Source organism: Myzus persicae, unplaced genomic scaffold, assembly GCF_001856785.1.
Source record: "Myzus persicae strain clone G006 unplaced genomic scaffold, MPER_G0061.0, whole genome shotgun sequence".
Classification (NCBI taxonomy): Eukaryota; Metazoa; Arthropoda; class Insecta; order Hemiptera; family Aphididae; genus Myzus; species Myzus persicae.
The window spans coordinates 91,116-114,649 of NW_019100936.1; the positions used below are offsets into that span (position 1 = coordinate 91,116).

Genomic DNA, 23,534 nt, shown 5'->3' on the forward strand with positions numbered 1-23,534 from the left:
TACTCTATATATTATCTGCTTAAAAACACCATCGGATACTTTGAAACTTGTGTGAAATCAAGAAAAAAATAAAAAATACCCACCGTTTCAATCGTATACTTATGTCATAACTAACGGTATTATTTTATTGTATTATGCTGTGGCATGTTGGTTATATTTTGGTCTTAAAACTTCGGAGAATCAGTGAAAAATGATTCTGAGCTTGCATTATGTGTGATAATGTTATTCACATTAAATGACATAATGCCCATTAAAAATAAAAATGTTCATTAGCTCATAAATTGGTTAATTTAACTATGTAATCTTGTGATGTTTGTAAAATTGAAAAACGAAGTGATAACTAAAAATAGATGAGTTTATTAGTTTATATTTGTCTCAATTTGTATTTACTCTTGAATAAATCCAAAGTTATACAACTATATATAAGTTATAATAACTATAATCTAATCACGTTTTTAGCTAACAGCGATCAAACAACAATACTAAATTTTTTTTATTTTGTCAGTACACGCCGTTAGGTGATAAAAATATGTAAATTATTATAAATTTATTTTTAGAAACAAATGATAGAATGATGGTGATTTGAAATGATGAGAAATAGTAAGTACAAAATATTTTAAATTATTAGGAAAAAAAATGAATGAACAAATTAATAATAATAATAAAGACAAAAATGAGTTAGTTAGGAAGTTAAAAATAACATAGTTATATATAGTATTATAGTTATACGTATTTTTATACTTCATTCTTATATAATTAAGTTACATTTTTTATTAAAATCAATCTGCACGAAGAACTACACTCAAGATGGATGGACAAATAAATAAATATATTTACTGTATGAGACTTTAAGGTTTATTATTTAAACATGGAAAAACTTGTTGTTGATTTAATACCGTTAGTCATAAAAAAAAAAATTCAATCATTATGTATGTTTAATCAGATAGTCAGATAGTTGATCGATTATATTTCAGGTAGACTCTTATCGTTAAGTAAATCATGATTAAGTTCAATTTTTATAATTATATTTAAAAACTTTAATCAAAGTAATCAAAGTTACGTTTTGACACAGTTAAATTATACCTTCTAGTATTATTTTATCATACATTTTTCTTCTATTCTTATATGAAATTTAAATTTAAAGCTATGGCAACATTGTTTATTTTTTTGTTATAAGCCAAAACTTTTTATACCTATCGAAAGAAATTAATACACTGAACATTTGTCTTAAATAAACTTTTAAATTGTACGTAATATTACATAATACCATAAAATATAAAACTGTCGAGCTGTAATTAAATTAAAATATCATTGTAATTAAATAACTTAGAAACGTATTCAGTCAGAATAATTCAGTTATAAAATAAAAATATCAATATCAATATTTTATTGAAAAGTGATTATTTTGATATTTATTTAACTTTATAGTGGTATTGCTAGTAAATAATTAGAACCTTTGAAAAATCGATTAATTTAATTTCTGTATAGTTGTATAACGATAATACGCATGTGTGTTGGAGACAATTCGAGTGAATGGTTTTATTGAAATTAGTAGCAGGGGCGACTCCAGAGCCTTGGTTGGGGAGGGGGGGTAAGTTATAATTTCACAAAACTTTATAACAAAAAGAAACCACCAATTTTTATAATAATAAAGATTCTTCATAATGTAGATAGCAGGTACATATAGTACACATCGTCATACCTCTATCTACATACTTGTGCATGTCATAATATGATATCCGATATTACATTATGCTTTTTGGTTTGTAATTTTTTTTTCAACAAAATACATTTTTTATAAATACGGGCTTGGGGGGGGGCGCCCTCTAGGCCCCCCTGGCGCCGCCCCTGATTGTTAGGTGATTCATGGATAATTTTTCCAAAAATACCACAGAAGGCGAACAGAGGGTCAGGCAGCAGGAAATCCTCACTAGATAAGACGGACGAAGTGGCAGAGCAGCGACACCAGTTATACATTAGCGGTGCTCATTAAATACACTACAACTGTCTACTTCGCAAGTTCTCTCGTCTTTAGGCTAAGCGTTCGAATCATTATGCACTATTCAAAGTACGATTATATTATCATATAATAATGGTACTGGCTCACAATATGAGATTTTACAGTACCCATCGCTATGTTCTTAGAGTGTACTGCGCCGCGGCGACAGAATTCGGTCAGGTCGCGCGTGGATCGTTTCTGACCGGTAACGTTTGGGGCGTTTCGGTCAGCGGTCGCGGGCAATCGGAAAACGAGCGGCCGAATCCGCCTCGGTTACGTTATCACGTCAGTCATCCCACATGGTTGATACCGTACCGCGGCGGTGACAAGTCGTGTATACCGCTGTGTTGCGTCGCGCGTGGAGTGTGCACGTAAATTGGCACTCGAACGACGATCGGAAAAACCGTACGGGAAATTTGAAAACACATTTTCCTAATAAATAAAAACAAAAAATCCATCACGTGCGTTCGGTTACAATAATATAATTTAGTTTTTAATATTATTCTAGATAATATTACCCACTCAAATATTGATCATTTCTTTTAATGTTTTTGTTCCGACACGACGCAAAGGATCTCCCAGGTTAGTAAAATACTTATAGAGCGATTACGCATTTAAAAGGTTGTCTATATAGTCAATGGTATTATCCGGTAGATGTAGACAATAATTCATATCATTTGTAAATAGATAATAATGAGTGCTTGTGTTCATTATAACTCAGTCGTTTTAAAACTTCAATGTGTCAAAATTATCAAATACAAATTACAAACACAACGAGCTTATATAAAAGGCAATGTACATTATATAATACTAAATGTGATTAAAGCTACTGACTACTGAGATAACTAAAATTATACCAATATCATTTATATTATTACATTATATAAAAATTAAAAAAAAATTAAAAGTATAGGAGCGTGTTTAATGTTTTAAACTAATTGAAAGTACAAAAATTAATGTAAACAATTAAAAAATGTAACACATAATGATTATCTGAATTAAGACGTTTATGCAAGTATTTTTTCGATTTTCCAAAAACAGTTTGAGATAATGTGATTAACAGATTTAATATACTCAACTTAATTTTGGAAAACCAAATTTAAAATATGGTAAGTACATTAAATAATAATAATATAGCTAATGAACTTCGATTATCCTGATTAGAAAATTGTTATAAAAAATATTAATTTTTTTCTTGAAAATTGAGTACGATGTATTTTTATTATTATTATTATTATTATAATCCAACTAATTTTATGAAAAAAATTGAATTAGTCTATTGATTTAGTATACAATCTCAAGGAATACTACCGTCAAGTCACGCATGAGTCACACATTTGTGTATACCATTTGTGAAATAAACAGAATATATGTTATATAATAACGTGGTAGATAGGTATAGATACATAGATCTACTACATATTGCAATGCATGTGTTACCTACATAATATTGAAGTCAAGCTGTGATAACATTAAATGTGTAAGTAATTCATATGTAAAATATTAAATCGGCCGACAACATTTTTTTAAAATTAAGATTATAAATCAAAGTAGTTTTGGTAGAATTTATATTCATTTTTCATTTTTCACTTTAAACCAAAAACGTCTTCATCGGAGGTCACTTTGACTGATAGTTCATTATAGAGTAATGAATTTTCTTTTCATACCTATAGTGTGTAAATATAGGGATATAGGGATAAAAAATAATGTGCTTAAAAAGGGCAGACTGGGACATCGGTAATCAAAACTTATACCACAGCGGGGATTTGCTTAATTTATTTCGAAGAGGGAGAAGAATAATAAGTTTTTATTATTTAGGAGACAAGAAATTTAAACACCACTCTAAGCACCTATCTAAAAATTTGTATACAATTTCCAACATTTTTGGAAGGATTCAAAACATTTTGATTACCTACCGACTATATATCGAATATAAATTTTTATTTGGCATAATTCAAAAGATTATAAAATAAGGTTTAAAATATACTAACATTTGTTATAATTAAATTAATTTTGTTGTCATATTTTGGCTGTTAGTAAGCGATTTAAAATCCACTGGCGTTCCGGTGAACTGAACTCAGAACTCTGAAGTGATTTGAACGTTGCTTGAAAAAAATTTAATTTTAATTCATAATCTCTTAATATAATTAAACCTGAGAATTTTAAAAGATATTATTTTTATTGTACATTTTATATTTTGATCAGTTTGCCATTCATTCAAAGGTCCATACGTTTTGAGAAATTACAAAACATTTATTATTAGGGAAAAAATAATATCAAATGAGTTAAAGAATTAATATTGCTATTTTTTATTTATACATGATTTGTGAATAATACCAAGCTTGTTAATTATAATTTATAATGTCGAAGAATACTTATTTTAGCCAAACTCTTAATTTATATTATAATATTATAACGTACAACACAACAAATATTAAATACATGATTGCTATTAGAATTTGAATATTAAAAACCTTTATGAAAATATATCTAAAAAGTATATACACGATAAATTTATTGAATTTTAATTGTTGACACATTGTACGTCATAACTCACTGTATGAAAAAATCAAGGCTGTATGAAAAATATTGTGCTAAAGATTTTTGATTAATTATCAAGTTATTAAAATAATAAAATAATTGGCTAAAACCATGGTCGGAGTATAATAATTATTAGTTTTATTAAAGTAATTATATTTTCCAAAAACGTTGATTATTTTGATGTCATAATTTATAAAGCTTGAAAAAATATACCCAGCGTGTTCAAACTGAAAAACAATGGGCGGGTATAAGTCATAGCTGTATAATTTTTCAATAACATGATTGACGTATCATAATTTTCTTCGTAAAGATATTTTTAAAAGCACCATTCAATTTTTTTCCTCATCTTCAACATTGGATCAGCGTATGGCAGATGAAAACTACACTGGTAAGTCGTAATTGATGTTTAATACTCAATCACGCGGAATTCAAACGATAAAGCTGCAACGTTTAAGTATATACGTGATTTCGTTGAAACACTTATTGGTATCGACAATCGACATGTTAGTTATTTGAATCAATTGAATCGAGTAGTGTTCGGGAGCATATTATATTATTTGATCGGTATACACAACCGGGTGTAATCTTATGTCATTGTAAGCGGGGTTTATTAACGATTATGGATCGATGATATGGGATTTCGAAAAAACCAAAAAAAAGACTCGTTTCTTTATTTTTAGCGAGGGATTTTTTTTTATAAGAATTTCAAAATTTTTTAACACGCTGTTATATCAAGAGCAAAATCATTAAAATTTTTTCTAATGGTAACAGCTATATTTTTAATGGATTCTGATAAAGCTTTTTTCTGAAAAAAGTTTAGTAAATTCATTAATACTTTGAATTGAATTAATTGGTATTTATTTCATTTAAAAGAGCTAAATATTATTTTCTTTCAACTATCTTTTGATACGCTAAAATCTGTCATCTAATGAAAAAAAAAATGTAATAATGGTATAATGGCATTTGATTATTGAAATTAATATGGAGGTGAGAATAAAAAATTTTGAAACGAAGAAAATGTTTTTTGGGGCTCTTCCTGTGCCGATAGAAATTTGAAACTCGAACTATAGCTTCCCTATAATCTCCTCGCAAGCAAAGCATGAATTTTAGAAGTAGAAATACATCGCCCTTCATCTCTTACAGGTATTTACTACAACATTTTATTTCCTGATTGTTCTATCATAAGCTTATAATACTTACTTATTGATATAAAAAAATAATCCTCAAGGTCAGGACATATTAATTACTTTATGTTTTTTTCCAAAAGGAGACATTTTTAATAAGGGTGCGGCAGTCAAACCCGACGATTTTAACAAGAACTGGTGGGCAGGGCTAAAGTGGTAGAGATTTCGGGAATGTTCTTATCGCTTTTAAATACCCGGAATTTAGTAATCATGGAGCATTGGTCGAGTGAACAACGTGCGTTCGCGGTAAAAGTGTATTACAAAAATAATGATAGTTTCGTAGGCGCTCAACGTGAGTTTCGCCGACAATTTAGTTTATCTCCTCGCGATCCTGTGCCTTCTCGTGGTACCATCGACCTGTGGGTAAAAATATAGAGCGGGTGAAAGAAGCAGTAGGGAGAAGTCCTCGAAAGTCAGCCAGGCGTCACAGCAAAGAACTTGGCCTAAGTGATCGGACTGTGAGGAGAATATTAAAGCATGACTTGCGCTTCCATCCCTACAAAATTCAGGTAGTTAAAGCACTCAATCCACAAGATCATAATACCCAATTACGCTTTTGCCAACACATGATGACTCTTTTCAATGAAAACGAAGATAGGGTATACAACTTATGGATGAGTGACGAAGCTCACTTTCACTTAAGTGGCTTCGTCAATAAACAGAATTTTCGGTATTGAGCGGAAAGTAATCCACAAAATCAGCATGAGAGACCCCTCCATTCACAAAAAGTAACAGTATGGTGGGCCGTGTCATCACTTGGAATAATCTTGGAAACTCTGAACACTACTGTGATATGCTAGCCACATTTTTTTTCCTGCACTTGAAGAATACGACACAGATGAAAATAGACTTTTTCAAAAATGCGCGAATCTCAATGGATCAGTTGAAGCTGGAATTTCCAGGGCGTCTCATTAGTCTATATAGTAATTATTGCATAGTATAAAAGTATAGTGTATTTTACTCTATAGTATTCAGGTAAACATGCAACTATCATATTATATATTATGTGACATTGTTGTAATTTTGGTTCATATACCTACTACGTTACTGAAGTATATACTATGAATAATTATTAAAATTCATCTGAAAATGTTGTAACCAGAGGATGTTTGCATTCTGTATTTTAGTGTTATTTTTGAGTTCAGTAAATTAAAAATTATTACTGGATGATAGTACAATTATATGTGATTAGTGGAAACAAGAGTTATAAAAAAAGTTATTATTCGGTGTTGAAATCCATTTCCTAGCTTATATATGTAAATATTCTTTACTCTATGGCTTATATACAAAGTATATTATTAAAAAAAAAAAAGAAACTTTTGCGTCAAACAATAATATTATTGCATGCGTGGGGACTTATCAACTCGTGGTAAGACACTGAAAATCATATTTAAATATTTAATATTATGGAAAGTGGAAAATACATTATAAATCAAATTCAAACGGGCTTAAGTGTGTCCACACGAATGAGTTTCTTTATTAAATACCTGCAACGTATTATCTTGGCCCAAGTATTTAAGTTGCTGTACTATACACTTCACTAGATATGTCTTTAGTTCTTAACCCGTATCTATATGTATAGTAATGCATATGAGTCATGCATGTCTTAAAATAATAATAATGTAATGATTAACTATGTACCTATATTCTGAAATAATCCTTTCACTGTGTCTTGTATTTGGTCATAATTTCGTGTTACCTATATTATCATCTTATTTTTCGAAAACATTATGTAATATATGGACATTGGTGATAAAATATTATGTCAACTATTCAACTAAAGTAGCAAATTAGCAAAAATAAGTTGTCGAAAGTAATTGAACTTTTCTTCGACACATGGCTAATATAATAATGAAAATAATAATATAGGTAGATAACCTTATAAATTATAATATTATGTATGTTATTCAGCATCCGTCGTCAAGTCTTACTTTTCGTCGGGTTAAATAAGTCACTTATTCAAAACACGATTTACCTATTACAAAAAAAAAATTACTACCTGTATTGACTTACTGAATATTGAGTAACTGTGTGTACTTATTTACTAACCGATAACGAAAGTGCAATTCTTTGTTTCTATTTTATGACGTTGAAATTCATAAGCAAGATGAATGAAACAAATAATATATCTTCAAAGTGAACTTCGGAACCCCATACACCCACAATTGTATTTAAAGAATTTTAAATTACATTTTATATGCACAGTATTATATTTTTTGTATTCATATAGCCTTCTTTCACTAAAGGTAATAGAATTTTCATTGCCATGGCAGCTACATATATGCTGGTATCTTGTAGTTTATTTTAGTGTATATGATATAATTTTTGCAGTTGGTGTGTAACATTAGGGGATACACGATAGGGATAGACTCTCTAGGTCTTCCTCTATAATTAACTTTACCTGCTAAATGTATATTTAAAAATTCGTTATAGTAATTGTTTTTGTAATAATAATGTGTTACCAATTATATTTGTACATGAAAATGTAATGGCCTGGGGAAATATTTATTTTTCAAAACAAACAGCTGTTCACGAAAACGTCCCCAGTCGCGGTAGTAGCGATCCGTGACAGTTGCAGATTATGAGTAGGAACGTAATTAATACTTAATACTTGACTTACTATAATTGAACTTGTATTATTCGAAAAAAACGATATCTTAAAAAAGATTACCCAATCAAATTTTTAAGTGCAATGTTTTTTAAATTTTAATCAATGGTGGTCAGTAAAACCTAAAAAAATGTTCCCAAATATTTTACAAAGATTAATAAAAGTTTTAACATTTTCGTTTAATGTATCATATTATTATTATATATAATTTTAAAGCCACGATGAAATGAAATATTATTTTTCTTTTGTGTTATAGTCCCCTAAGATTATATTACTGAAATTTAATATTAATTGGTAAAGTTGTTAATTTATTGTTTTTAATTTAATAATTAAGTTGTACCCACTTAAATATTATAATAAACGTTAAGAACATAAAAAATAGATTTAGCTGATGATAGACTTTAATAAATATTTTATCGGTAGATGCAAATGTACAACTTTATATTTTCATTCTTGTTATATTTGAAAACATCTCAGAAATAACGAAAAATGTGGTAAAAGTTTTTGCTGATATGAAAAATTCTTACAATTTTAAACGTATTTAGGTATTATTAGAAAATAAAGCAGTCTTTCTCTCGAACTGTCATTCTTGCAGATAAAATATGATTTAAAAAAGTGTGCATATCACAGAAATGGTCAGTGAGTGGTGACGAAGTGAACTTAAACCCTGCAGGTGCGCCTGCTTGTGGTTTATCAGCTTAACGGAAAGTCGATATCAAAATGGTCGATTTCCTAACTCATTGTGGGAAACAAATGTTCATCTCTCAATCGATTGAAGGCCTCCCTGAAAATTGCAATGGTTTACTCGTTGTTGCAAAAATTAAATTCGATGCTTACTGGTGGACATATTGATGATTGGTTGTTTATTGATAATCTGAGGTTGATGAAAGGTGCTCCACTGCAATGTATATATTTTTTTTATGTTTTAGTCACCACCTCAGAATCCCGAGTTGAGTGAGGCTAGTCTGCTCACCGGACTCATTTTAATATTTAATCCATACTACCGTGGTACGTCCAAGCCACGTTACAACATTTTTTACAATATTTAATATGAAATTTGCTGTGCGATACTATATCTACATGGAACTGTAATTATATGGAGGTGCATTGTATAAAATTAGTTTTCACTGAAAACAAATATTTTCATATTATATTCACAAAAGCATCAGTAATATTGTTATACATTTATAATAATGAAACCGAGTGACTTTAGAACAGGCCTTGTAGTAGACCTGCCACTGCAGCGTCTCGTCTGCACAGCACAGCTGGTCTAGTTAATTAGTGATTTAAGTACTAATCGTCGTTAAATCCATAACCATTTACCTGGTATGCTTATATACAGTGGTGTCCGGATGGTCGCGCGGGGTAACGTGACAGTTACATTTACGCGATTGTGTCAAACAGAAATCGATATAATATTTCAGAGCGTTTTCGAAAAGTGTACACATTGTAAGAATTTTTAATGGTAAGTGTTCACTGTCTTGCTGCATTGTGATTAATAGTTGCGGTGTGTTCGATGTTCCCCGTGTACGGACGCCTGAATAAAACTTTTTCGTGTATGTAGAATGTAGATTGTAGATTGTAAGTGTAATAACAATGGTTCACGAGAAATACTCCAATGAAATTTTAATGGATATTTTAAAATGAGTTTGATTACGGTTTACAAAGCAATTATTATAATTGTCTTCTAATCACATCTGCTGATTCATTTAGGATACAATATAAAATAATTTGAATCACACCATTGAATCACACCATTGTACTGATTTATACATAAAATAGGTTTAAACATATATTTTATTTCATAATATAATATATTTATATCTACTTGTAAAAGTAAAAAGTTTTAAAATAAAAATTCATAAAAATAAAACGTTTGAAATTAATATTAGTTAGGTAAATAGACATAAATAAAGCTTTGTCAGTAATCGCCATTTAATTAAAATATAAATTAAATCTTCCTATAATACATATTTTTCCATATTAAATATTTATATATTAAAAATTATTATTATTCGTCTATATAGGTACTATAGCATTTTACTTTGTGCTTTTGAAATCTATACAATTTTAATCAATATTGTTCATAACATATTTAAGCAGAAGACGAAAAATTAATACGTTTTATAAAAGTTGTATATTTTTAGTTGTATTCAGTATTCTTTAACTTTTATAAAAAATATGTTGTAATAATAAGACAATATAAAAGTGCTTACGTATAGTTTGTCAGAAACTTTACAAAATATAAAAATATGAAAACAATAAGAAGCCATTAAAAACTGAAAAGTAAAATACACTATTAAAGTAATTTAAAGCAATTTTCAAACATTATGTGTTTGAAAAACAATTTTTTACGAAAATAGTTTGGAAAAATCATCTTTGTAGTAAAGTCTTTATTGAACTTGCAGTATGTTTAAAAAAGATCTGTAGAAAACTATTTGACTTTTCATTGCATCAAAATAACATCACTATGAAACTAACAGGTCTCTCGTCACATTGCTCAGAACCAAAAGGATGTTAAATTTAGAAATCTATTTAAAACAGATTGGCATTTAAAGGTTTAATGATTTATCATTTTATATATCATACACACATATTAAATTTCTATTCATTTGAACAGTAGCGTTTATCAAAAAAAAAAAACGCCATAAAGTCAGGGATATTACTTATTAAGTATCATATTTTATTAATAGTCGTTTATCTAGTAGTTTATACCTAATATCCTCAGATCTTATGTATGTGTTTAAAATAAAATTGTGGTAACTGGTTAGGATCATCTTGAAAAACGACAATCATAATACTTAACTAACTAAGCATAGATCATAATAATTAATATGTCACCTAAAATTATATACCAATACATATGCTATGTAAACCTCTTGCGTTATAAAATAACACTTTATAGTTTTGTTGAATTTCTGATTAGTAGAAAATATATAATTATAGAAATAAATATTTATTGTGTGGCAATAAAATTGACTATTCAATAGACTCTATTTCGGTGAAACTGATCTAAGTAAAGTGATTTCTATTGTGGATAAATATTAGTTTGTATATAATTTTCAAGTTTCAATCAAATATAAATTTAAAAAAATATAAATTATAATAAATAATTGGTTTATTTATTTCATATTTGAATTTTTAGTTTCGATACTTAATTTGTACTTTTTAATGTGTACGACTTTGTCGTAGTCTTGTGCTGAAAGTCTTGTTTATGTGAGATAAGTAATAGTAATAATATTAATCTGATAATCGTGCCTTTTTTTTGTTATAGTAGTACTCAAATGACTTGTGGTATTTTTGAGTCTCCGTTAAGTCACCATTATAACTTTGTCTTTTTTCTTAGTATTACTATTGAATTTCATATGTTAAATTTTTAAGCTTTTTTAATTTTTAAATTTTCCTAACCTATGATTTTAAATGCCAATGTCATAAGTACATTCAAACATTTCTTTTTAGATTGTGCGCTCGCGTAGGTGTATACTATACAGTTTGTTGATGATTGTAACACTTTTATTTTTTCTTGATATCGCTGATAACAATTTTCACTGGTATAATTTATTTTATAAATACATATTTGAATATAATATAATTCAAGATTCAGAATAATTGAATAATTTTTTTTTGTTTATGGTATAGTTTGCAGTCAATTAGTTATACCTACCGGATTTAATTTCTCGATTATATAGAAGACTTTATATTGAATACAATTATATAATATTGTGCATTCAAACAAATACAAACAAATCTGTAGCTGTAAAAAAAAAAGGCTGAAATGCAAAGAAAATAACTATATGTTCATAATTGTTGTCATTTTTATAAAGCAAAATGTATAACGTTTCTGTATTTCATAACACATGCCACGTGACGATTGCCTGAATAATGAAAAAGCAGGAAGTATTTATTGCGTTTTTATTCAAATTTCCATAAAATATATTCTCGAAATATTCACGAATCGTGTTTTTACTTAAATCTCATGTAAAAAAAACCCGTAGGTATAACCATTAACAATGCATTTTCGTTAACACCCTCTCACTCGACTGAAGTCATTAGTGCCAACAATAATATTATAATATAAGCTTAGGTGCTCGTTTTAATTTTAATAATTTTCGTGTTTTTACTTCTACTTTTATAGTTTCATTTATATTTTATTTAAAATATACAAGCCGTTTTTCATGAAATAACAACATTTACAATTTTTTGTTGTGTGATTTGTGTGATAGCCGTACTTAACATTTGAAAATCTATTAATAAGAAATAATTGAATAAAATTACATTTAACAGTTATTTACACGTACCTATTAAAATAATGGAAGATGGTATGACATAATTACTTACGCAGAAGTAGCAATTAAATTATGTACTACTTAGTAGTAACTACTAAATCGATAATGTTACCTGATATATGATAAATTCTGTTTTGCAGACAAAAATCGATGCAATAAAAATAAAAATAGGGAACACTTTGTAATACCTACAATAATTATAGTGCAGTTACCTACCTGCATAATAATACAATAATTATTATAAAACGTGTTAGTCAAAAGTTAAAAATTGTCATAAATTAAATAGTAATATGTCCGTGAGTGCTGGTCATCGTTTGCGTATTGTCTGTTTACCTATGCCAAAATATCGTGCATTGTCGTATCGAACAATAGAAATAGGGTATAAAAAATATTGAACAGTACAACACGCTGGTCGTACATCCTAACAACCATATTAAAGAACTTTCAATATAGATACCGAATTCTAGTTAAACTTACTTATTCAATAATTATTTTATAATTAACATTATACAGGCGGTGATTCAACGAGCATGCTCACCCCCATTTTTTACATTAAAGTTTTTTTTTACTCACTTAAAAATGAATACACACTAATACAGATACTTGAATACAAATGAATAGGCATCTTATACTAGAAGTATCTTAGGTATTAGATACTATTATTTTAAACATTGGTGCTCACAAGCAACACAGAATTAAACCTACAATGCATGATTTTTTTCATTTATTATATCATTATCCCTAGTTAAATGAAAAATGTTTTTTGTTAATTTGTTGCCAGTGAGAAACACTATATATTTCAGTGTAATATAATTTTTTATTAAATTATTCATTGATTAATTGATCTAAGACTCCATTAGAAATAATTAAAATGTTATTATTGACATTTATAAAAAAAAAAACTAGAAAAATTGAAAATTGAAAATTCCTGTTAACAGCTCAAAACGTGTCAAAATATTTTGAAAATTTTATCAAGTATATGAATTAATAAAATATACATAGGTATGGTGTGCATTTTAAGTTACTACAGTTATTCGTTTTTTAATTACAACAAAATAAAAAAATTCAAAATAGTTACATGAGAAATCGAGTGAATATTCAATGTTGTAAAAATTTCAATTTCAAATGGTTTTAAAACTTTAATTTGACTTTCGCGAACAAATTTTTTTTCGACAAAGGTAGAAAAATTTATGAGGAATCTTGTATTCAATTTTTAAATTTTAGATTTAAAACGAACATTTTTTATGAATTTTTAACTCTAAATAATTTGCAAATTTTCTTGTTTTTTTTATGTATTTCGTCAAAATGAAATCCAGTAGATAAACAAATTATCGTGAATATTCCCTCAACTTTTTTTTTAATTTCCACAAACAACACAACACACGAGGAATCATGTTTTACATTTTCGAGTTTTTTGATCAAGTGTAAATTTCTTTTATCTAAATTAATTTTAAGACTAATAATAATCGAAAATTGTAAAGGCCAATAAATAGCTTAAAACTTACATAGAAAATACTTGTGTACACATTATACATTCAGTGAAAGCTTCATGTATCTACTGTCAATTTTTTTAAAGTCACACCAAAATTAAATAGATTTTGTGTAAAAATTCTTGTTTTTTCTTAAATTTTTTGTTTGCTTATGCCTGCGCTTTAAAAACTACTAGGAATTTTAAATTTTGACCTTCCAAATGCACTTATTAGATTCATTTAAAAAAACTTGAAAAAATACTGAAGTTGAAAATTGAAGCATTATATAGACTACTCAGTACTCATCGTGTATACAGACATAAATAATAAGAAAAACATACACACACACACACACACACACACACACATTGTAAAATCAATATACTTACGTCACTCCGCTCAGAATCTAAAATAATAATTATTTTGACAATAGAAAAGAAGTAAGTCTTTTCAAAACGTCTAAATTTAGTTTATTTTTGGAACATTTTTATTGAAACCTATTTTTTATCAGAGTGCATATGTTTTTTCTTTGTTCAGTTTGACCATCACCTTTTTTTTAATCCAATCGAAATTTGACTCAACCCAAGTAAAGCCATTATTATGGACATATATACATGAAGTTCCGTTGATCTTAATAACACGTTATTATACACCATGACACACGAAATAGGTAATGCACAGCGTTCATTATTGTGGCGATCAATCAATTTTATAATTTGTTCGTGTAGTAAAGTTTTACGAAAAAACATTTTTCTGTAAGGTGTTTGATCCTGGATCCATTACAAGGTCGACCATTATATGAGATCGTTATTGTAGTACACATGTATTATAGATAGGACTTACCTGTAGGTATATACTTTTGTTCAAATTATATAGGACCATATCTAATAAAATATAATAACAAACAGTTGAAGTGTTGATGGTTTTTATACCTATTAATTACGAAATTTGATATACGTTGTAAATTCGTATTATTTTAAGTGTTGAACGTAGAAAAATATTTAAATGTTTATAATACAGTTATGCTTATGTGTAAGTAATAAGTTTACCTATACGTACATAATATCGTCTTGTGCTTTTAATTGGTTTTGGTCATGCAATGGAATTCTTTAAAACTATTATTTTTAAACTGTACAATAAAAATCGAAACCTCTGTAACACGCCGAGCCAAAAGTAATGATTACTTACTACATGCGCCGAATAGTTGTATGTAGTACACTACGTTACTTTTCAAAAACAATAATAACATATATGAAATAAACATTATATTATTTTCTATGTTCCGAGAAATCATTTCCGATGAAATCATTTTGATATTAATATAAGACTGCGAATATGAAATAATAAAAAACTAGAATATGTCTTCGGTATAAATACATATTTTATAGACTCGATATTGGCCTACGTGCGTGACGTAGGCCATTGGGTCATCCTTGAAATCTCTCATATATATTCATTTTTGTCGGTTCTTAGGAGCCAACATTTGCGCGTTAAAGGGAAAATATTAAGTTATTATAAAACGTGCAAAACCATTACAAACAACCCGTGTACTTATCAATAAATAAAATTATTTAATATTTGTGTTATTCTGTTCGTAAAATACTAAAATTAAACTTTAAAAATGGTAAGCAATTATAGTGGGGAGTGTGCCATGTCATGCAATTTCCACAACTGTCATGCAATTCTGCGAAGTCGAACGATAACACTATTACGGTTTCGTCACACGTACGATATTATAGTATATAATACATACGTAGGTACATGTTTAAATGTTTTCAAATAATATTAAGTAATAATGTTACACGTGCAGTTATATTCTATTCGTAGGCCTTTTCGTCAACATACCATTTATGTCAAAATATATTCATGAATGCTCAAAAATATTCGACACAATATATCATTTCAACCGGACATTGGTAATGATTATATAATGTTAACCCGTAACCACGAGGTCAAAATTTACTCCAGTCAAACTTAACATGTATACTTATCTAAAATTGTTATCGGACTGCTTACAAGTTTAGTATCACTCTTACCATCCGATAATATACCCACATAATCTATAATATATCTGACTACAAATAAATGTGTAATATATAGAATTCGCCCCGACATTACTTCGGTATGACTGTAATGTTCGTAACTGTCTCCATTTGTTTTTTGTACATAAGCTGAGAGTACACTAGTGTTGTTAGTTATTATTAATTTTTTATACATTTTCAATTTTTTCTGACTCTTATACAATATGCATGAACTGGAGAGAGATTGTATAGGTAAACTTATTAATTTAGAATTATAAGCTTGTAAAACACGCAAAACTAGCAAATAATGTATTTTTCACAATTTATATACTATCTATAATACTATAAGTTTTAATTAATAATAATGAAAATAAAATAACCTATATTTAAAAAATATTTAAATGGAGTATGAACAAACCTTGATTTTTGAATGCCAAATGAAGTTATTAAATGAAAACAATGAATAATTAACAGTGGTTTATTGTTTATTAATAAATAACAATGATAATATAAAATGATTTTAATGACTGAAACTTTGATGTTTTGTCAAAAATAATTTTTTTTGAATTCCTAAAGACGGTTCTACTGCACTAGGATGAACATTGTTGTAGACGCCCTTACATGTTGTGTAGATAAGTACCAGAGAGGCCGGCGATTGGATCTGGCCACAAGGGGTTAGCTCCGCTATAGGGGTTTAAGGTAAAGGTCACCCCCCAAGGGGTGATTGATAACGGATCCAAGAGTTTTGAATTCGAAAAAAGGAAAATCCACGAAGTTGACCGATCGCGAACTCGTATATAATAATATATAAGAGCGGTCGTCATATAACAATGTAAGTCGAGTTGTTTTCCTTTTAGGTGGAGTTGAGAGTTGGGAAGTCTTGTTTTTCTGATGTCCTACCGTTAAAAATGTATAAAATATAACACTTGGGTTTTTTCCCACCAAACGCGGTTGCCAAACATCAAACCCTCCCCTCATCGACAATACCAAACACACAAGAGCACGGCCAGGGTGAAATGAGGTTATAGCGTTCTACACTCAACCGCAGCCCTAATAATATTTGATATTTTTGAATTTAAAATGTTTATTATATTATAATAAACGTGTAATAGACGTTCTATGACCGAACATATTAATAAATTATACCATAGCATTCAAAAAATAAAAAAATCCTATGTGCAGGCTTTAATCGTTGTTATAAAAAATATGCCATAAATTATAACATCATTAATAATCGCCTCTATAACAATATAAAATTAATTATTAAATCTATTCGTCATATTATATAATATTGATCACTGCTCAGTGGTAAATTGAGAAAATATTAAACATTGTAATTTTTATCAATACAATATAACAATAAATTCAATACTGTTAAATTTTCTAATAATTATTTATTTTTCACAATATTCCTCCCATCAAGTCTAAACTCTAAAATTTGGGGTTTCCCTGCTCCAGAACATTGGGCCTGGCACACGCACATCTACTCTTCTTTTCGGACGTTCTATGGGTGGTCGACACCTCCTACGATCTACTCGCCTCCGGGACGTCTGTCGTTGAATTTGGCGTAGGACTTTCGTATTTTTGACGTAAATTATTATTATTATTATTATTATTATTATTATTGTTTCTGTAGTTGTCCGTGAAACAACGGCGTGGTGGCAGACGGGTGCGATAGATGGACGTTCACGCCACAGCGGTGGCGATGATGTAAAGAAAAAGCGAAATAACCTCGCCAATCATTTCGGTTGATCGGTCCGAATAGCGATTAATCTTGACAACACGCTGAACAGTACCTACGTATATGCAGTGGCTGAGATTTATCGATTTATCGTTCGTCCGCCTACGTCGTTCGTCCGTCTGCAAAGACCTTTTCGATATTTGATCTGCCAGTGCGGGTATCACGCTGGCCGTATTTATAACACGCGGTGATTCTTCTTTACAGTAAACAATAACTATCCGAATAATGGATTTTTTTATTGAAATAAAAATATTACTTCCCCTCGTGTATTCTCACAGCTTTGGATCACTATAATTTTATAGTCTTATACTTATTTTTATGACAAAATACATTTGTAATATCATAATATGCCGAAGTACAATATTTTCTCTGAGAATTTTACTTAGTTGTACTCTCACTTAAAAGAGTAATACTATTATAGTTATAGTAATTACTAATCATTGATTATTTTAATTAATCAAACTTGTTCGAAATTTGAAATTCGTATACATTAAAATCATAAAAAATATATTCTGCTTCGGAGTTTGAAATTAAAAATAAATAAAAACTTAGGAAAAAAGATAACCATAGATAAAAGTAATAAATACATTTTTTTAAGACTTGAATACTTTTTGAGATGATGGTGTTTACTGTTAAAAAAGTCACCCAGTATAATATAATATAATGGATAATATACCTCGGTTAACTGGGGAATGGCTGTGGTGGCGATCGGGGCGGAGTTGAAAAATCTAGCTATCACCAAGCGTCAGATGGGATGGTAAAAGAGGATTTTCTTCCACAAGTAGTATAATATGGCATCACTTTCAACCACTTTCCTCTCTCACACAACAGTCATCTGTCTCTCGACGCATCATCCTGAAAGGAAGTCCATCATAGTGCGGGTTTTTTTTTCTTTTTATCGTGTCCGCAGAGCAGCTCGAATTTTCCACGTCATTCACACTGACGTCCAACCCGTATTATATTATGACGCTACACACGTATACGTTCTATTATTATTTCTTCGATAGCAAAGTTTTGCAACGTAAAATAAATAATTTACAAAATATTTAAGAGTTTACCAACGAGCACCGTTGTCACAAAAACTTCGGACGTTTTATCAGATATTATAGATAAGATCTAAATAAACTATCAAAAACAAAATAAAACAAATGAATTACATAAATCTCGTTTTAACACTATGTAATAACTAGGAAATAAATCTTAATGGAATTATACCAAGTATGTACCACAGGTAACCTATGTTAATTTATATTATTTCTATTGACCAGCACTCAGTTATGTTGGTTGATAAAATGTGCAGTCATGATATAGTAGGTACAGTCACGACACGTATAGATACAATTTAGGTAATATAGGCACCAGGTGCATAGAAACAAAAATAATCTAATTGTCTATGTTTTTAAAATGTTGTCTCTTGTCAGTGATACGAAACATTTCGTACGATCAAATAATTTTAGTACTTATAGTTTGTTTGCGATTGTCGTTGTGTATTCGTGTTCGATTCTGTTCTGGTTTTTTTTGTTTTTTATGGCCACCTATATTTGTTTTTTTTTAATGGGAAGGAAAAGTAATTAGTATGTGGTTACTACTTATTATTAATTTTTAGTGCATATTTGTATATTTTGAATGAGCATTTTTAGATTTTTATGAACATATTATTTTAATGATCTTTTTTGTGCTATAAGTCACTGGTTCTGACACTCGGTGAAAAATATACACAAATTAGCTAAATATTGTTATGAGCAGAGCATATTGTCTCTGTATCAATTGCAAATATTTGTATCATATTATTCTTAAGTGTAGACTATAAACTAAAAATGTATTTTATAATAGTCAAAAAATTATATTCTCTGCAATGCACTTAGTATTGCAGTAGAAATAAGGCAATAATTTTTAATATGTAGTCATTTAGTGGACATTTTGAGTATTTATTATATGCTTAAAAGGACTTTCTGAATTTCTGAGTTCTTATGGTTTTCTCTTTGTTTAAATTCTAGAAGCTAAGTAAAATATATTATAATAGTAAAAATTGCACTTTTAAATTAAGGTACATTATTAGTTTGGCAGAAGGTTAATTCCTCTCGAGTGGCTTACAACCATGTCAAAAAAGCAAACACAAGTACATATTCTACCAACAGCTATTATCTGTTAGACTTTTGAATATCATATGACCTATTAATTCATGTTTTCATTAATTTTTTATATTTCATATTTTTTTATTTATGGTTAGTACTAGTAAATTAATTAAATCATACACTTGAAAAAAAAACTTAATGATGTTATCAGTTTATAATTTTATACCGTATAATAGTTTATTAAAAAAAAATATCGCTAGGCTTATTTGTTTTTGTAGACATGATTTTTGATTGATGAACAAACAATTAATAGTATCCACTCTTCGCCTGTGGTATGGGATTTCCCGATTCAACAGGATTTAACAGACTGAATGTTATTTAATTAAATTGAAAATAGTAACAACGTTAACAGAAACTAATACAATATGCTCTGGCAGAATCAAACGATGTACTAAAAGGTTGGTTAGGATAATAAAGTATAATAAAATATAATATGCAAGCACAAAAGTCAAAATAATAAAGATAATACATTTTAAAAGTTTAAAACAATTAAAAATAAGTTACTGTGCATTGCTCAACATAGTACCTATTAGTGACAGATAGTTATTACATAGATTATCAAGTATGTGTTATTTTTAGGTCGCACTATGTACAAAGTGTTTATGTAAACACGCTCGCCGCCCCTATTTCGCCAAAAACATATTCACTGCCCCACTACCACCCAAATCAATTTCTCTGCCCCACAGTTTTCCTCCCCCCGTTTTAACCAAAGTTAAGAACCACTGATATAGATGTAGGTATCTTAAGTTATTATTTATATTATACATTTATGTTATTTATTATATATATATATTTTTTTTTTTATTCAAGCTTCGGCAACTGAGGCCATTAGCTGTAGGTTGTGTGGTACTGTAGGGTTTGGGACTGTAGGGGGGGGGGGGGACACGTGTGTGTCTTTTGTTTTGGCACAATTTCTATTGGGCACCCGTAGGTTTCTGCCATGCCCGGTTGGGGGATGGCAGCACTTGTTCTCCGGTCACCACGACTTGTCCGGAGAAAAAATTTATTATATTATAATACCACGTTTATAAATATTTTATTCCTAGACAAGTACAACAACTAAAATAATTTTAAGTTTATAAAATGAATGCAACTAAACTATAAAATAGCCGTTATAACTATAGATTGTATGAATAATAGTTTAAGAATGTTTAAAACAATACATATTTAAACTGTAATTTGGCCATTTGTGTACATAACAGCATAAACCTACTATCATTATCAATTCTTCAAAGGAAATTATTATGTAAAATTATTTTGCTTAGACTGTAAATTAAATTTACATACCATAATGTTTATGGTAAACCTAAGAGATGATGACAATAATAATTGAAATTTCAATAACTAAACACTCATTAATTTGAAACAAACAGTGTCATTATTCAAGTATACTATTTGATTGAAATCCGTAACTAATAAATAGGCAGGTACAAATGGCGTCAAATAGAAGCCCACAGTGAATTAGCTCAATGGGTGCAATATTAATCTCAACCTTAACGTTATATGTACCCTTCTTTAAGTCCCAACCAGTATTATTTTAATATGAATATTTTTTAATAAAAACCTATGTAAAAAAAAGCTTAGGTTAGCGCACTGCCAATCCCCCCATATGTAGTCATCCATGATAGTGAGTTGTTTTTACGGAAGATTTATAAGAGCCGAGTAATATTTAAATACACTTATTTTAATTATTGCAGCTGAAATATTTTTCGAATAAGATCCCCATAAATTACGAATATCATCATTCAAAATCGATTGGATTTAAAAATAAAAATTCTATAAAAGATATTACGGCCCAATATTGGAAAATGGTGTATATTATAGGACAAGAAAATAATATAAAGAGGTTTGGGAAATCTAAAATAGTGGGGTAGGTACATATTATATCTGCATGTCTGGAGGTTAAATTGAACCATCAAAAATCCATCACTAGAAAATAGCTGGTGGAAAAAAATAGAGTAAATAGAGTTAGAGTTTGGTGAATAAAACTAAAGAACATCTGAATAAGTGTGGGTAAGAATTGAAAATAGAAGACAGCACGAAAATAGTAAGATAGTAAGACGGAAGTGTCGTGAGTCTGTAGCAGTGGTCCTTAAAAACCCAAAAACCTTAAAAAGACTTAAGTGGAATTAGCGGTAGTTCGTTAGTTACGAGTGTTATTTATCCAATTGACTATAGAATGTTATATAAGCTTGATAAATTATGTTTCTTTAACTAAAATATGATTATTAAACTAATATGATAATGCAATTCCTACAGTTGGGTTGTTCAAACCTTATTCAAACAATTTGCTATTTAATTAACGCACAAAACCCAAGACCAGGAGACACTAAGCTTTCATTATAAATATCGCCCACACACTAATATGCAAATACGTTTATGTAAACTTGAAATGCAGACAATAACTGTATAAAAAGTGAGTAGGTACCTATATATATATAACTTTATTATAATAGCATTATCTTATTAGATTTAAATTTATTTTAGTACAGATTGAAGTCGGGTAAAATGAAATACGTTATATACGTATTATACTATACTAGTGTCTATTTAAAAAGTTAATATTATGAAAATTCTTGTTTTGCATGTGATCATGTTGTGGGGGTTTGATAATTCTTTTTTTTATCATAATATTATTTTACTAATAAATGAATAAATTGTTCAAATCATCATTGAACATTAAAACAATCTTACCATAAAATAAATTCTTGTGATTTCTTGTTTTAACCGGAATGATCTTGTAATTCAATTTTAAATAATTAAAAATAATTTGTTTCTGAGAAAAATGACAATACAAGTTTACATAATGATGATTACAAAATACGTGTATGTATCTAAACATTAGTCGTAGATACCTATACATTATATTTTAATGTATAGGTACTATGCACAGATTGTTGTATAAACAATTGCGAATTGATTGACACATAATGTTGTTCAAAATAATGTTAGATGGTGTTTTAATAACTATTGACATTTATTTCTCTGTCACTACAGCAGAAAGTTTTAAGTGAGCACCTAAAGTTTTCACAACACACGCAAATGCAACTGTATTTTACATCAAGTAAAATCTTGAGAAATAATTGTGGAACTTAGGCGTACCTACATTAAATTACATTAAAACATACATTCGATCAGTTTCATTATTAAAACCTTAAAACCGGTTATGATGTTATCGATCTAGAAATTCATAATTGCAGGTTTTCGTAGTGTGATATTTCTGACTATTTACCAGAAATATATTATGTTTCACAGATTTATTGATTTTAAATGAGTTGGAACCTAAATAATTATTGAATTAATATAACTACCTACAAATTAAAAAAAAATAATTTGCCATACGATTGATTGTTTTTGTATCATTTTCGCAGTGCGTTTAAATATACAGATGGGTCCATATAACATTATCTTTTATAATGCATACCATTACTTTCAAAGTGACTCAGCTTCATCCATTCAAGCTTATAAGTTAAATAGATATTACTATTTTTTCGATTGTACAAAATAAATATTTTTAATTTGTTTTTCTAGTTTGTATTGTTTTTCTTCG

The 23,534-nt window shown here is 28.7% G+C and overlaps 1 protein-coding gene across 8 annotated transcripts in view; it reads left to right on the forward strand.

The window, feature by feature from the left end:
* Nucleotides 1–2,266: 2,266 nt before the first annotated feature.
* The window catches only part of LOC111026915 (neuropeptide CCHamide-1 receptor-like), a 144,388-nt gene continuing 123,120 nt past the window's right edge, over nt 2,267–23,534 (forward strand). For 6 of the 8 annotated variants that reach the window (XM_022305106.1, XM_022305102.1, XM_022305100.1 and 3 more), the window contains exon 1: nt 2,267–2,581. The gene's annotated coding sequence lies outside the window, so the exon portion shown is untranslated. Of the gene's footprint in view, nt 2,582–3,040; nt 3,109–4,816; nt 4,929–23,534 lie in introns of those variants that run through there. The other 2 variants (XM_022305105.1, XM_022305104.1) reach the window with 2 other exon arrangements.